This window comes from Lissotriton helveticus, chromosome 8, assembly GCF_964261635.1.
Source record: "Lissotriton helveticus chromosome 8, aLisHel1.1, whole genome shotgun sequence".
Lineage (NCBI taxonomy): Eukaryota > Metazoa > Chordata > Amphibia > Caudata > Salamandridae > Lissotriton > Lissotriton helveticus.
In genome coordinates this window covers 40,739,212-40,753,125 of record NC_136069.1, presented here as the reverse complement: position 1 = coordinate 40,753,125, position 13,914 = coordinate 40,739,212, and the positions used below count along the sequence as shown (strand labels likewise).

At 49.6% G+C, this 13,914-nt stretch overlaps 1 pseudogene across 1 annotated transcript in view; it reads right to left on the bottom strand.

The window, feature by feature from the left end:
* The window catches only part of LOC144772306 (alanine--tRNA ligase, mitochondrial-like), a 444,475-nt pseudogene that overhangs the window by 72,782 nt on the left and 357,779 nt on the right, over positions 1 to 13,914 (bottom strand). The window lies entirely within an intron of this gene.

Below are 13,914 nucleotides of genomic sequence, written 5' to 3'. Positions count from 1 at the left end.
CCAGGCATCCCAGCGCTGTTGGGGCCGTTGTGGAGATTAAGCAAGTGTAACGGAGTGGGAGCGGTAACCCCTGTCGATTGGTGGATTGCTGACTGTGCCTCACCTCCTTCCTCTCAGAATGATTGGGACAGCCGTCTGCTACTTACTGACCCCGGAGACGAAATGAAGGAGGGCGCCTTTAACTGGACCTTCAGCGGAGACGTAACCATGCCCCCATATGACGTCAGAGGACCCGGACTGGACAAATGCCCGGAAGCCCTCTATTCGGGGTGTGTCGACACCCAGGAGGAAGCGGAGCAGAGGACGGACGACGGGAGTAGGAGTGAAGGAGACGGCGAGTGGTGGAAAGGACGTGGAGAGGACGGAGGAGAGAGAGCGGAGGACTGTGGAGCGCCAGGAGGCCAACGACCCAGTGAACCACCGTGCCACACTCCCGAGGGAGGAGTGTGGCTGTCATAGGTACGACGGCGTTGGGCAGCCTGGGTCGGGAGTAAGGGGGCCCGTGTGTAATACTATATATATTCCTGCCTTTTTCCTTCCCGCGTCCCGCAACCTACTACCCTCCTTTCCCTCCCTTCCGTTCCTCACTCATTCCTAGAGCACAGAGCACTGTATCTACTTGTGTAGCACTGGAGTTCCCTCACAGTCACTCGGTCCCCGTGGTGCATCCTATTACCAGGTAGTTAAACTGACGGCATCTCTCTGTTGGTTTATCTCTTTTCGGGGCTGAGCCGGAGCAGTAGAAGACACACCCACCGGCGTGCTGACTCTATGAGAAGAACATATCATCCCCGGGTTGGAGTGAAAGAGGAAGTTCACGACATCCTCGGCCAGAATGGACGCCACCACGGACCGAGCAGACTTTGCAAGGGAGAGGTTAACATTCAGGACTCGTAAAACCTTTATCCGAATAAAACCCTCATTACGCAGACAAAGTCTCCAGCCTGTTCATAATTCCCCGATAGAAAGTCTCCAGCCTGTTCACACGCCCACGCTACAACTGGTGTCAGAAGTGGGATCTGCCCCCTCCATCCAGACATCCCAGATGGATCAGGTTATTCAACACCTGATAGAGGGGCAACAGAAGCTGGAGTGGGCTATCAGCCAGCAGATATCGACTGCAGATGCCGATAGGACCCTTTTCAGGAATACCATCACAGCCCAGATTGAAGGTCTGCAAAAAGTGGTACAGAGCCCAAGCGGCCCAGTACCAGTGGAAAGGAGGTACTTCGCACCCCATCCCGCTGGGGTTGCTCTACAAAAGTATGTGTCAGGAGAGGACCCTGATGTATTTCTCACCAACTTCGAAAGGGCAGCCCGTGCCTGTGGTTGGCCCGAAGACAAGTGGCCTTTCTTTCTGGCTCCGCTGCTGTCCGGGGAAGCACAAGCGGCGTATCAAGTTGCAAACCACTCGGGAACCACATCTTACCCCGACATAAAAGAGGTAATACTGGACCACTTGGGACTAGACGCCAAAGCTTACAGGCTGCGGTTCAGAAAAGAGAAAGGGTCAGCCGGGGAAAACCGAAGACGTTGTTTCTGCGTCTGAAAATGGCTGCCGATAAATGGTTGAAACCAGAGAGCCGCAGTAAGGAGGACATCATGTCCAGTATCTACCTGGAACAGTTCATGGAGGCCCTGCCTTATGGCACCCAACGGTGGCTGAGGCAACACTTAGGTCTTACCGCTGCTCAGGCCATTGAGATGGCATCCAACTATGCAAGGGCTCAGCCACGAACATTCCCATGGGAAACGGACAAGGGACTCAAACCTGTCCCTGCAGCAAGGCAGGAAAAAAGGAACAAGCCAGTATCCGAACCCATGAAGACACGACCCCTAAAAATGGAGATAACGCCGCCAATGAAGGGCCCCCAGTGCTTCGAGTGCGGGGAGTGGGGACACATAGCGAGATTCTGCCCACGGAAAAGAAGTGTTGAAGAACCCATGGAGGTCGAATATATCCCTATGGCAGTGCTGTACACCGCAGAGATGGGGCCTTCTTTCTATGTAAGGGTTATGGTCAACAAGAGATGTGTAAAGGCGCTCTTGGACTCAGGCTGTAGACAGTCAGTGATCCAGAGAATACTTGTACATCCATCCCAACTAGGTCTCAATATCTTGGTACACATTAGATGCGTGCACGGGGATGTAAAACCATACCCGGTGGCCCACCTCACCCTCCATCCTTTAGGCAGAAATCCCTGTTCAGTAAGGGTGGGGGTGGTGGAATCACTTCCAGAGGACCTTATCATAGGGGTAGATAACCCTGACTTTTTGTCACTGTTCCGGAGAGAGATAAAAGCACAGAGAGAAAAACAACCACTGGGTAACTATTTGACAACAGAACCATGGGTATTTTTTTTTTCATTTTTAATGCTTTATTCGACATTTGCCATAAAAGCGTTCACCTAACCCTAATACAATAAATACTACAATTAAAAATAATTCTAAAAGTACATATTAAACATTAGATGTCGAATGAATACATGATAAAAATACATCTGATAACAACAGGTTATCACAATTCATAAAATATATAAATTTCCTAAAAATAAAATAATCCATATGACAAAATGCAAAATACATAATACATAATTTCTTTAGGATGCAATTGCCAATAACGATCGGGTACGAATTAACCATGACCAAGCAAAAAATGTTGCTACCCCCACCACAAGCAATGTAGAACAATCAGTTTCGAGTATCCTGAGGGCTTCAGATTGGCTACGGGTTCCCAAGATTGAGCACACAGGTTTTAACCATTTACGTCTGGGAGACAAATACAGAGGACAACAAAACAAAAAATGGGAAATGTGTTCAGTTTGTTCATTACAATGGTGACAGTATTCGTCCCATGCCGGGGACCAATGTTTCTTAAACGCGTTCAGCGGAAGTACACCTATGCGAAATTGAAAATAAAGTTTTCTATCATGGGGTTTTTCAATAATATCCCAGAAAGGTTCGCAAAAAGGGTACATTTTTATATTTAAGAAGCAAGATGTTAGATTTGAACTTATACTGTCACTAAACATTGTAAAATATACCATTTCCCAGTATAGGTCTTTTAACTTAGTCTTTGTTGGAAAGCAGGTTACATCTTTAGCTTCCCACAGATAGTCCAATTTTAGTTTTATTAGGAGTCCCCGAAGCTCCCTTAACCATGGAATACTGTGGAAACAATCAAATTTGATGACATCCTTCAATGCTGCTGCATAATGGCTTAATTCTGGGGTCACCATAATCCGTCTCCAATATAGGAGAGGGCGGAACCTCGCTATGTCCTCTATAGATTTTCTTCCCAGATCCAGTTTTAACGGGGTTGTCGGTGTACTTTGGGGGACCATCACAATCCCTCGTAAAAACCTGTTTTCAGCTCGTCCCAGTTCCCTCAAATTTGAAAAACCCCACAGTTCAGAGCCATATAAACAAGCCCCCAGGACTTTCATAGAATAAATTTCCAACACACTGTTTACTGGCTTTGTCAGTGAGGTGCGGTGTTTAAGTGTAATTGCGCCTGCTAGCTGCCTAAACTTTAATAAGGTCGTGGTTATGTGTTGCTTCCAGCTCATGTTTTCTTGGAGGGTGATGCCTAAGTAAGAGAAAGAATCCACTCTTTCTAATGGTATACCTTTATATTTTATTACACCTTTAAAGGTGGACTGCTGGTTGAGGCACATGAATTTTGTTTTGGTGGTGTTTAATTCAAGACCCCTCCCATCGCAGAATACACCAAAGGCATCCACCACTTTTTGGAGCCCACTAGGGGTGCGGGAAAGTAAGAGTGTATCATCCGCAAACATGAGGACTGGTACACGAGAGCCAGCAATTACAGGGGCGTCACTAGCAACCTTTTCTAGATGTTCAACAATACCATTTATATAGATAGAGAAAAGGGTTGGCGCTAGGACACACCCTTGTCTTACCCCACGTTCTACTGGGAAGGGATCAGTTACTTCTCCTTGCTTGCCCCATCTTATTCTTGCGAAATTATTTTCGTGAAGACGAACAAGGAGTGTAAGCAATTCCTGGCTTAAGCCTACTTCCGACAAGGTCTTCCAGAGTTTTTCCCTGGGGACCAGGTCGAAAGCTGCTTTTAAGTCCACAAAGACTGCATACAATGTCCCCTTCTTTAAAGTAACGTTTCTCCAGTAGATGGTTAAAAAGTGGAGAACTTGATCAACGCTACTAATTGAGGGACGAAAACCAGCTTGATACGGTGATAAAATATTTTTTTCGTCAATCCATTGCTGCAGTTTGTTTTGGACTAATCGGCCCATTAGTTTTTGTGCTGTATCAATCAGACTAATGGGTCTATAGTTTTTAGCCTGGGATCAATCACCTTTCTTATATATGGGAATAATTTCAGCTCCCTTCCATGAAGCAGGCACTTTCCCTCCCATAGCCACCGCATTAGCCAGCATTGCAAAGTAGGTACACCAGGACTTCCGATCAGATAAAAAAATATCTGCCGGAATTCCATCCATACCTGGAGCTTTGCCCCTTGCTACGCAATCCAGTACCATACTCACATCCCCCTCTGCGAATATAGGTGATTTATAATAAACTTGATGAGGAGGACACTCAGTATTAAACATAGGGTTACGAGCATACTGTGGTTGGAAGTATTCTACCCAATCGCTTTTCGGGACGTAGTTAGTTGGCTGGTGTGCTATGCCACCCTTTGCCCATTTTACTGAGGCCCAGAAACGCTTGGAGTCCTTGGAGGCACACGCCTCCTTAAGTTCTTGCCAACAATCCTCGTCCCAGCGCTTCTTGGCTATTTTTTGCACCTGTCTGTAGTGGTTTCTCGCAAGCCTTACTGCTTCAGCACTTCCTAATCTTAATTCCGTGCTGAGATTATCTCGTGCAACCCTACAGCTCTTATCATACCACCCTCTAGTCTCTTGGGCCTTTTTCTTTTTACTTGAGGCTACTGTTTTAACAAAAAAACTTTGAATTTTGGAAAACAGTTTTTCATGAGCAGCCATCATGTAATCTGCGAAGTCAGTCATCCCATAATGGGACTTAATTTTAGAGACTTCATCCACCACTATTTTCTTTAAGGTCTCTATTTTTACAATGTCCTCTAGGAGCATACTCCACTTCAAGTGGCGGAGGTTATTTGAGCTTACAAGATCTTGTGTAACCATCTCATCCCCTCTAGGGTGGTCGGGTAATTCATGATAGTGATGGAGTGTCAGGCACAAAGGATTATGGTCGCTTTCTATTTTGTCCTTCACTTCCATGTCTATCAATTTATCCCAAGCTCTTACATCCAGTAGTATATAGTCTATTCTACTGGCCGATCGACCATTGTCAAAAGTATTTTTCCCCATAGAGTCCGAAGGTACCCGCCCATTTACTGCTCTGAGCCCTCTAGAAAGACAAAAGCTTTTCAATTGAATTGCTACTGTGCTCCATTTCTTGATTGCAGGGATATCTAGTTGAGGAATTCTCCACTTAATATCCTCATCTTCTGCCAGGATTCTATCCTCCTCGCCCATAGGTTCGAAGGTGGTATTGAAATCCCCGCCTATTATTATATGGGGTAACACTGGTAACATTTCAATCTGATGCTCAAGGATCGTTAAGGTCTCTGATAGTTTACCCCTAGCAACTCCCCTGGAATAAAGATTAAACAAGGCCAATTGCTGGCCATTTTGCCAGTTAATATCCAGTGCTAGAATATCATTAGATGGTATAGACCTTCGCTTGACCACGCTTTTCAAAGTTTGGCGTACCCAAATTAACAAGCCCCCAGAGGGACGACCCACTCGATTTTTTATAGCTGGAATATAAAAATTCAAATACCCTTGCCGGAAAATTGGTGTAAGCGACCAAGTTTCTTGCAACATAACAATATCGTAGTGGTCGATAAAGTCGACCCAATCTGGGATATTTAACTTATTTGTAATTCCCGCTATATTCCAAGAGACAATAGATAATGGCGATAAGGCCTTTTGGTAGCATATCTGGGCAATACCAGGGGTACTTACTGCTCCTATGAGATCTATGCCTGGGGCTACAACACTACTCAATGATAATGGCTTCTCAATTACCTCTAATACTCTATTTTGTTCTATCTGGACTCTATTTAGTTCCTCTGGAACAAGAGTGGAAAATACATTAGAGGCCAAAGATAGTTTATGTAATAGAGGCTCCTCTAAAGAGAGGGTCTTAACGTATCGTTGGACCAACTGGGCTTCAGGAGGAGCAAGAGATACACATGCGAGTCAATCACATGCATTTAAGTCAGTTAACACTGAGTAATGGTTGTCCAAATTTAGCCCCCACTCGCATACTGGATTGGTCCTGGCCCTTCTATTTCCCACAACTGTCCACTTCGTTCTTAATATGCTAGATTTAGCTACTAGACCTCTTCTGCTATAGAAGAAATCCAGAGTCAAGGGTACTATTTCTGCTGTTCTAAGTTGTGGAGGGAAGATGTTCCGTAGAACATCAGGCAACACTTCAGGGCCCTTGAAGTTCAAAACCACACAATCCCCTTGAAATTTCTTTGCCTTTGTACCTATCCACTTAACCCTTCTTGCTGTGAGCAAATCCTCAGATAGTTTTTCCTTGCCCCAGGGAGATATATGCATGTTATTACTAAGCCACTGAAGGGCCTTTTGTCTTAGGGAATCTGGAGACTCGATCTGTCCTATATTCAACGATGGAGTGTTTGCAAGTACTAGAATCAAGGGGGAGGCTTCCACAATTAATTCAACTGGGCCAGTTTCTAGGCTAAAAAGCTCGGAGGTGGTGTTGGGTGCTGCTTGTACTGGATCTGTAGTCAAAGCCATGTCGGGGGTGTCACCATGCCCAGAGCTAACTTGTTGGATTTGATCAGATGGAGTTGGTTGCTCTACATTCATGACCCCCCCGAGTGATTTCCCTGCAGCCTCTATGAGTTCAAATTTAGTTGTTATTAAATTTGATATTTCCCCCACCCCCTCATTAGTTTTCCTTAGGAGGGTCTCTAACTTGTTAACCTTGTTTGCTAGTTGGTCTACCTTTGATATAAGGGGTTTCATTAACCCTGATAGGGTAGATTCTAGTATGCCCATAAGCTTATTTAAGAGGGTATCCTCCCCATCTGTACTTTCATATTCTTCTTCCCCTATCCTGTCTTCCACCCTTTTCTTTGCTCCTCTAAGGGGAGTTACAGGTTTGTTCTTACTGGAGCGTAAGCCCCCTCTTCTAGGTGGAGCCTTAGTGGTCCCTTTTTTAACTCTTGGTGCAGGGACCGGAGTGGGAGAGGTATTAGTCTGTGGTACTAACTCCATAGCTGAATTAGCATTATGTGGCTCTTCTAAATTAATTAGATCTACGAAAGGGTCAAGTTGCTGTGCGGTAGAGGCCGTGGATACATTCATAATAGAACAATCATTAAGGTCCTCGATTGGATCAGTGGGGAAGGTTTCATCACTTAGTGAGTGGAATACCCCTGATTGGTTCATTTGGGCACAAGGTGGCGAATCAGTAATTCCCAATGAAGACCTCCGAACATTGTTAATTTTTGCCACCACCTGCACCAGATAATTATCCATTGTATTAGCCGCAATTACCGGCATTTTTTGCTTCGACATTATAGTCAGTCAATTGTAAGCAGCACTGCCCTAGTGGTAAATATAACAATAACAGGCCGAATTTACTACAAATATAGGATTACGACGCCTTACCACAGGTTAATTGGCAGGTGGAGGAAAGAGGGGTGGCCCAGTCCAGTCTCTCACAGTCTAGAACGGGCTAAAACGGGCCCGCCCTTGGCCCGGGCTTCGCCCGGCGTCCCGCGAGACGGGGACGACGCGCTATTTGAGCGCCTCCTGGCGCCAAACGCTGTAGTTTTTGCCCCGCTGGGGCTGCTGGGAATTGTAGTTTCCTAGCGCCCGCCCACGCTCCACTCGGCGGCCCTACTCCACGTTGGTAAGGGAGTTAGGCGGCGGGAGGCGGGCAGGCGAAGAGACCCCTGGCGCTGTCTGTCCGCAAGCAAGGACACGAGAAACAAGGAGCTGGTAGGTGCAATCCGGCTTGGTCTGCTAGGCAAATGTTCCCCCACTCGTCAGGGACGACGCGCTATTTGAGCGCCTCCTGGCGCCAAACGCTGTAGTTTTTGCCCCGCTGGGGCTGCTGGGAATTGTAGTTTCCTAGCGCCCGCCCACGCTCCACTCGGCGGCCCTACTCCACGTTGGTAAGGGAGTTAGGCGGCGGGAGGCGGGCAGGCGAAGAGACCCCTGGCGCTGTCTGTCCGCAAGCAAGGACACGAGAAACAAGGAGCTGGTAGGTGCAATCCGGCTTGGTCTGCTAGGCAAATGTTCCCCCACTCGTCAGGGACGACGCGCTATTTGAGCGCCTCCTGGCGCCAAACGCTGTAGTTTTTGCCCCGCTGGGGCTGCTGGGAATTGTAGTTTCCTAGCGCCCGCCCACGCTCCACTCGGCGGCCCTACTCCACGTTGGTAAGGGAGTTAGGCGGCGGGAGGCGGGCAGGCGAAGAGACCCCTGGCGCTGTCTGTCCGCAAGCAAGGACACGAGAAACAAGGAGCTGGTAGGTGCAATCCGGCTTGGTCTGCTAGGCAAATGTTCCCCCACTCGTCAGGGACGACGCGCTATTTGAGCGCCTCCTGGCGCCAAACGCTGTAGTTTTTGCCCCGCTGGGGCTGCTGGGAATTGTAGTTTCCTAGCGCCCGCCCACGCTCCACTCGGCGGCCCTACTCCACGTTGGTAAGGGAGTTAGGCGGCGGGAGGCGGGCAGGCGAAGAGACCCCTGGCGCTGTCTGTCCGCAAGCAAGGACACGAGAAACAAGGAGCTGGTAGGTGCAATCCGGCTTGGTCTGCTAGGCAAATGTTCCCCCACTCGTCAGGGACGACGCGCTATTTGAGCGCCTCCTGGCGCCAAACGCTGTCGTTTTTGCCCCGCTGGGGCTGCTGGGAATTGTAGTTTCCTAGCGCCCGCCCACGCTCCACTCGGCGGCCCTACTCCACGTTGGTAAGGGAGTTAGGCGGCGGGAGGCGGGCAGGCGAAGAGACCCCTGGCGCTGTCTGTCCGCAAGCAAGGACACGAGAAACAAGGAGCTGGTAGGTGCAATCCGGCTTGGTCTGCTAGGCAAATGTTCCCCCACTCGTCAGGGACGACGCGCTATTTGAGCGCCTCCTGGCGCCAAACGCTGTAGTTTTTGCCCCGCTGGGGCTGCTGGGAATTGTAGTTTCCTAGCGCCCGCCCACGCTCCACTCGGCGGCCCTACTCCACGTTGGTAAGGGAGTTAGGCGGCGGGAGGCGGGCAGGCGAAGAGACCCCTGGCGCTGTCTGTCCGCAAGCAAGGACACGAGAAACAAGGAGCTGGTAGGTGCAATCCGGCTTGGTCTGCTAGGCAAATGTTCCCCCACTCGTCAGGGACGACGCGCTATTTGAGCGCCTCCTGGCGCCAAACGCTGTAGTTTTTGCCCCGCTGGGGCTGCTGGGAATTGTAGTTTCCTAGCGCCCGCCCACGCTCCACTCGGCGGCCCTACTCCACGTTGGTAAGGGAGTTAGGCGGCGGGAGGCGGGCAGGCGAAGAGACCCCTGGCGCTGTCTGTCCGCAAGCAAGGACACGAGAAACAAGGAGCTGGTAGGTGCAATCCGGCTTGGTCTGCTAGGCAAATGTTCCCCCACTCGTCAGGGACGACGCGCTATTTGAGCGCCTCCTGGCGCCAAACGCTGTAGTTTTTGCCCCGCTGGGGCTGCTGGGAATTGTAGTTTCCTAGCGCCCGCCCACGCTCCACTCGGCGGCCCTACTCCACGTTGGTAAGGGAGTTAGGCGGCGGGAGGCGGGCAGGCGAAGAGACCCCTGGCGCTGTCTGTCCGCAAGCAAGGACACGAGAAACAAGGAGCTGGTAGGTGCAATCCGGCTTGGTCTGCTAGGCAAATGTTCCCCCCATGGGTATTAGACCGTAGCTTTAGGTTTGCTCAGGCCAATGACCCCACCCTTCTTAATGCGTCGGAAGCGGCTCACATAACACAGTTGTAGGGTAGACAACAATCGGTTGTATAGGGAAGGGAAGTTGGTAGTGCCAAAGATCTTCAGGGAACAAATCCTCTTCTAAGCTCATACCCATTTAACAGCAGGACATTCGGGGGCAGAGAAGACAACACACAACGTTGTAAAACTTTTCTTTTGGCCCGGTATATACAAAGAAGCAGAAACATACTGTAAGCAGTGCGAGGTATGTCAAAAGAAAAATATGAACAGACCACCAACGGTTCCCCTCCAACCATTGGCCGTAATAGGGAACCCTTTCGAAAGGGTAGGAATGGACCTAATCGGACCACTTACACGTACAACAAGGGGTCATACTTATGCGTTAGTAGTGGTGGATTATAACACCCGGTTTCCCGAGGCCTTTGCACTCAGTTCCCTGACGACAAAGAATGTGGCAGAAAAGTTGATAGAACTATTCTCACGGGTGGGGTTCCCCCGAGAGATCCTAACGGATCAGGGGACACCCTTTGTCTTGAAGTTGATGAAGGAGGTGTGCAAGACCCTAGACCTCCGACATATACGCACCTCAGCCTACCACCCACAAACGGATGGGCTGGTAGAGAGGTACAACAGAACGCTAAAAGCCACGCTAAAAAAATGCTGTCTGCAGAAAACAGTGGGACAGGCTTCTGCCTCTAGCCCTGTATGTCCTACGAGCACAGGTGCAGAGCAGTTTAGGATACTCCCCATTTGAACTTCTTTATGGTCGTCAGCCACGATCCCTCCTTGAAATCACCAAGGAAGCCTGGGAGCGGGAGGAGGCCAACGACCAAAGATCGTTATTGGAATATACACAGCAGTTAAAATCCAGGTTAGGTAAACTTAGAGATCTGGCCTATTCTAACCTAGAGAGAACCCAACAAAAACAAAAACAGTATTATGACAAGGGGAAGAAGTGGAGGTCTATGGAGAAAGGCAATTGGGCCTTAGTGCTCCTTCCTTCATCAACACAGAAGGTCAGGAGCGAGTGGATGGGACCGTATAAAATCGTAGAGACCATAGGCAGAACGACCTATAAGGTGCAGATATCTCCCACTCAACAACAGACATTCCACATAAATATGTTAAAAAACATGGATAGGTCCTCTTCCAAAAACAACCCACTTGGTGTTGCCAACCCGGGATGGGAGCTCGACACTAGAGCTCCTCCCAATTAACCCGGAGTTGTCCGAGGTTGAACAGAGAGAACTACTACACTCATTACGTCCCTTTTCCGACCTGTTTTCTGACACCCCAGGCCGCACCCACATAGCAGAACACTGCATTGATACCGAAGAGGGAAAGGTGATAAAACAGAGGGCCTACAGAATACCCGCAGCTAGAAGAGCAGACGTAAAAAAAGAAGTAAGAGACATGCTTGAACTCGGGGTCATAAGGCCATCCAAGAGTAACTCGTCCTCACCTATTGTAATGGTCCCTAAACCAGACGGGTCCACCAGGTTTTGTATGGACTTCAGGGCCCTGAATGCAATATCCACCTTCGATGCTTTCCCTATACCAAGAGTAGACGAACTCATAGAAAGGATAGGCGGGGCCCGATACATCACCACGTTGGACCTGACCAAGGGCTACTGGCAGGTGCCATTGAGGGAAAAGGATAGGCATAAGACGGCCTTCGCCACCGATGATGGCCTGTTCGAGTTTAACGTCCTGCCTTTCGGCCTTCACGGGGCCCCGGCAACCTTCCAGAGGATGATGAATGAGGTGTTGGCCCCCCACACCAAGTACAGTTCAGTCTACTTAGACGACATTGTCATCTTTAGTACAACATGGAGGGAACACCTAGACCACATAGCCAAAGTCCTAAACGCACTACAGCAAGCAGGACTACATGTCAACGCAAAAAAATCAAGAGCCGCCTTTCCCAAAGTAAAATACCTGGGTTTTATGTTGGGTGAGGGCGTGATAGCCCCACAGGAGGAGAAGATTAGGGCGATAACCGATACCCCCTTCCCCTCCACAAAAAGGGAACCAAGGGTGTTTTTGGGCCTCATAGGCTATTATAGGAGGTTCATTGAGAACTTCGCAAACGTAGAGACGCCTTTAACGGACCACCTTAAAAAGAACGTCAAAAACACCCTCACCAACCCCCCCCTCCACCCAGAAGAAGCAAGAAGGGCGTTTGAGACCCTAACGGAAGCAATCACCTCTAGTCCAGTGTTGATTCCCCCAGACTTTAGAAAATCATTCTCCCTAGCCACAGACGCCTCTGACATGGGGATTGGGGTGGTGTTATCACAAGAAGGGGAGGACAGATTAGAACACCCACTGCTGTATATCAGTAGAAAGCTACACCCTAGAGAGCGAAAGTATCCTACAATGGAAAAGGAGTGCCTGGCGATCCGCTGGTCTGTAGATAAACTAAGATACTATTTGGAGGGTCGGCCATTCATGTTGTATACAGACCATGCACCCCTCCAATGGATGCAGAGGAACAAGTCCCAGAATTCAAGAGTCCTACGATTGTTCCTCTTCCTACAGCTTTTTGCTTTTACTGTTGTTCATACAAAGGGGTCAGAAAATGGTAACGCGGACTACCTGTCCAGAACTCCTGTTCTCCCCGATCGGGAGAATCCAGGGGGGGAGGTATGTAACGGGGTGGGAGCGGTAACCCCTGTCGATTGGTGGATCGCTGACTGTGCCTCACCTCCTTCCCCTCAGAATGATTGGGACAGCCGTCCGCTACTTACTGACCCCGGAGACGAAATGAAGGAGGGCGCCTTTAACTGGGCCTTCAGTGGAGACGTAACCACGCCCCCACATGACGTCAGAGGACCTGGACTGGACAAATGCCCGGAAGCCCTCTATTCGGGGTGTGTCGACACCCAGGAGGAAGCGGAGCGGAGGACGGAAGACGGGAGTAGGAGTGAAGACGGCGAGTGGTGGAAAGGACGTGGAGAGGACAGAGGAGAGAGAGCGGAGGACTGTGGAGCGCCAGGAGGCCAACGACCCGGTGAACCGCCGTGCCACACTCCCGAGGGAGGAGTGTGGCTGTCACAGGTACGGCGGCGTTGGGAAGCCTGGGTCGGGAGTAAGGGGGCCCGTGTATAATACTGTATATATTCCTGCCTTTTTCCTTCCCGCGTCCCGCAACCTACTACCCTCCTTTCCCTCCCTTTCGTTCCTCACTCATTCCTAGAGCACAGAGCACTGTATCTACTTGCGTAGCACTGGAGTTTTCTCACAGTCATTCGGTCCCCGTGGTGCATCCTATTACCAGGTAGTTAAACTGACGGCATCCCTCTGTTGGTTTATCTCTTTTCAGGGCTGAGCCGGAGCAGTAGAAGACACACCCACCGGCGTGCTGACTCTATAAGAAGAACATATCATCCCCGGGTTGGAGTGAAAGAGGAAATTCACGACATCCTCGGCCAGAACGGACGCCACCACTGACCGAGCAGACTTTGCAAGGAAGAGGTTGACATTCAGGACTCGTAAAACCTTTATCCGAATAAAATCCTCATTACGCAGACAAAGTCTCCAGCCTGTTCATAATTCCCCGATAGAAAGTCTCCAGCCTGTTCACACGCCCACGCTACAGCAAGCTATTGCCAAGAGTTGCAGAGTGGGACCCATGATTAGAATAGGCACCGAGGCGAGAATTATCAGGTCCGGGGAAATTGAGCCCAAGACCCAGCGAGGCAGGAATTGAACCCTGGTCCCGGGCCAGACCTCTGCATCAGGGTCTTCCGCTCTAACCATTGAGCCACACTTCTCCACTCTTACTTTGATAAAACTTTAGCTGAACATCTCCAAAAGGCATTCAACTCAAACAGAGGAAAGAGTCAGGCAGGAGACCAGAGAGAAGAACAGAGTGAGGGGAGCTATGGAAAAGCAGGTAGCAGGAGCCGAAGAGGCGAAGTGCGGAGAGCAAGAAAAGCAGGCAGGGGACAGCAGG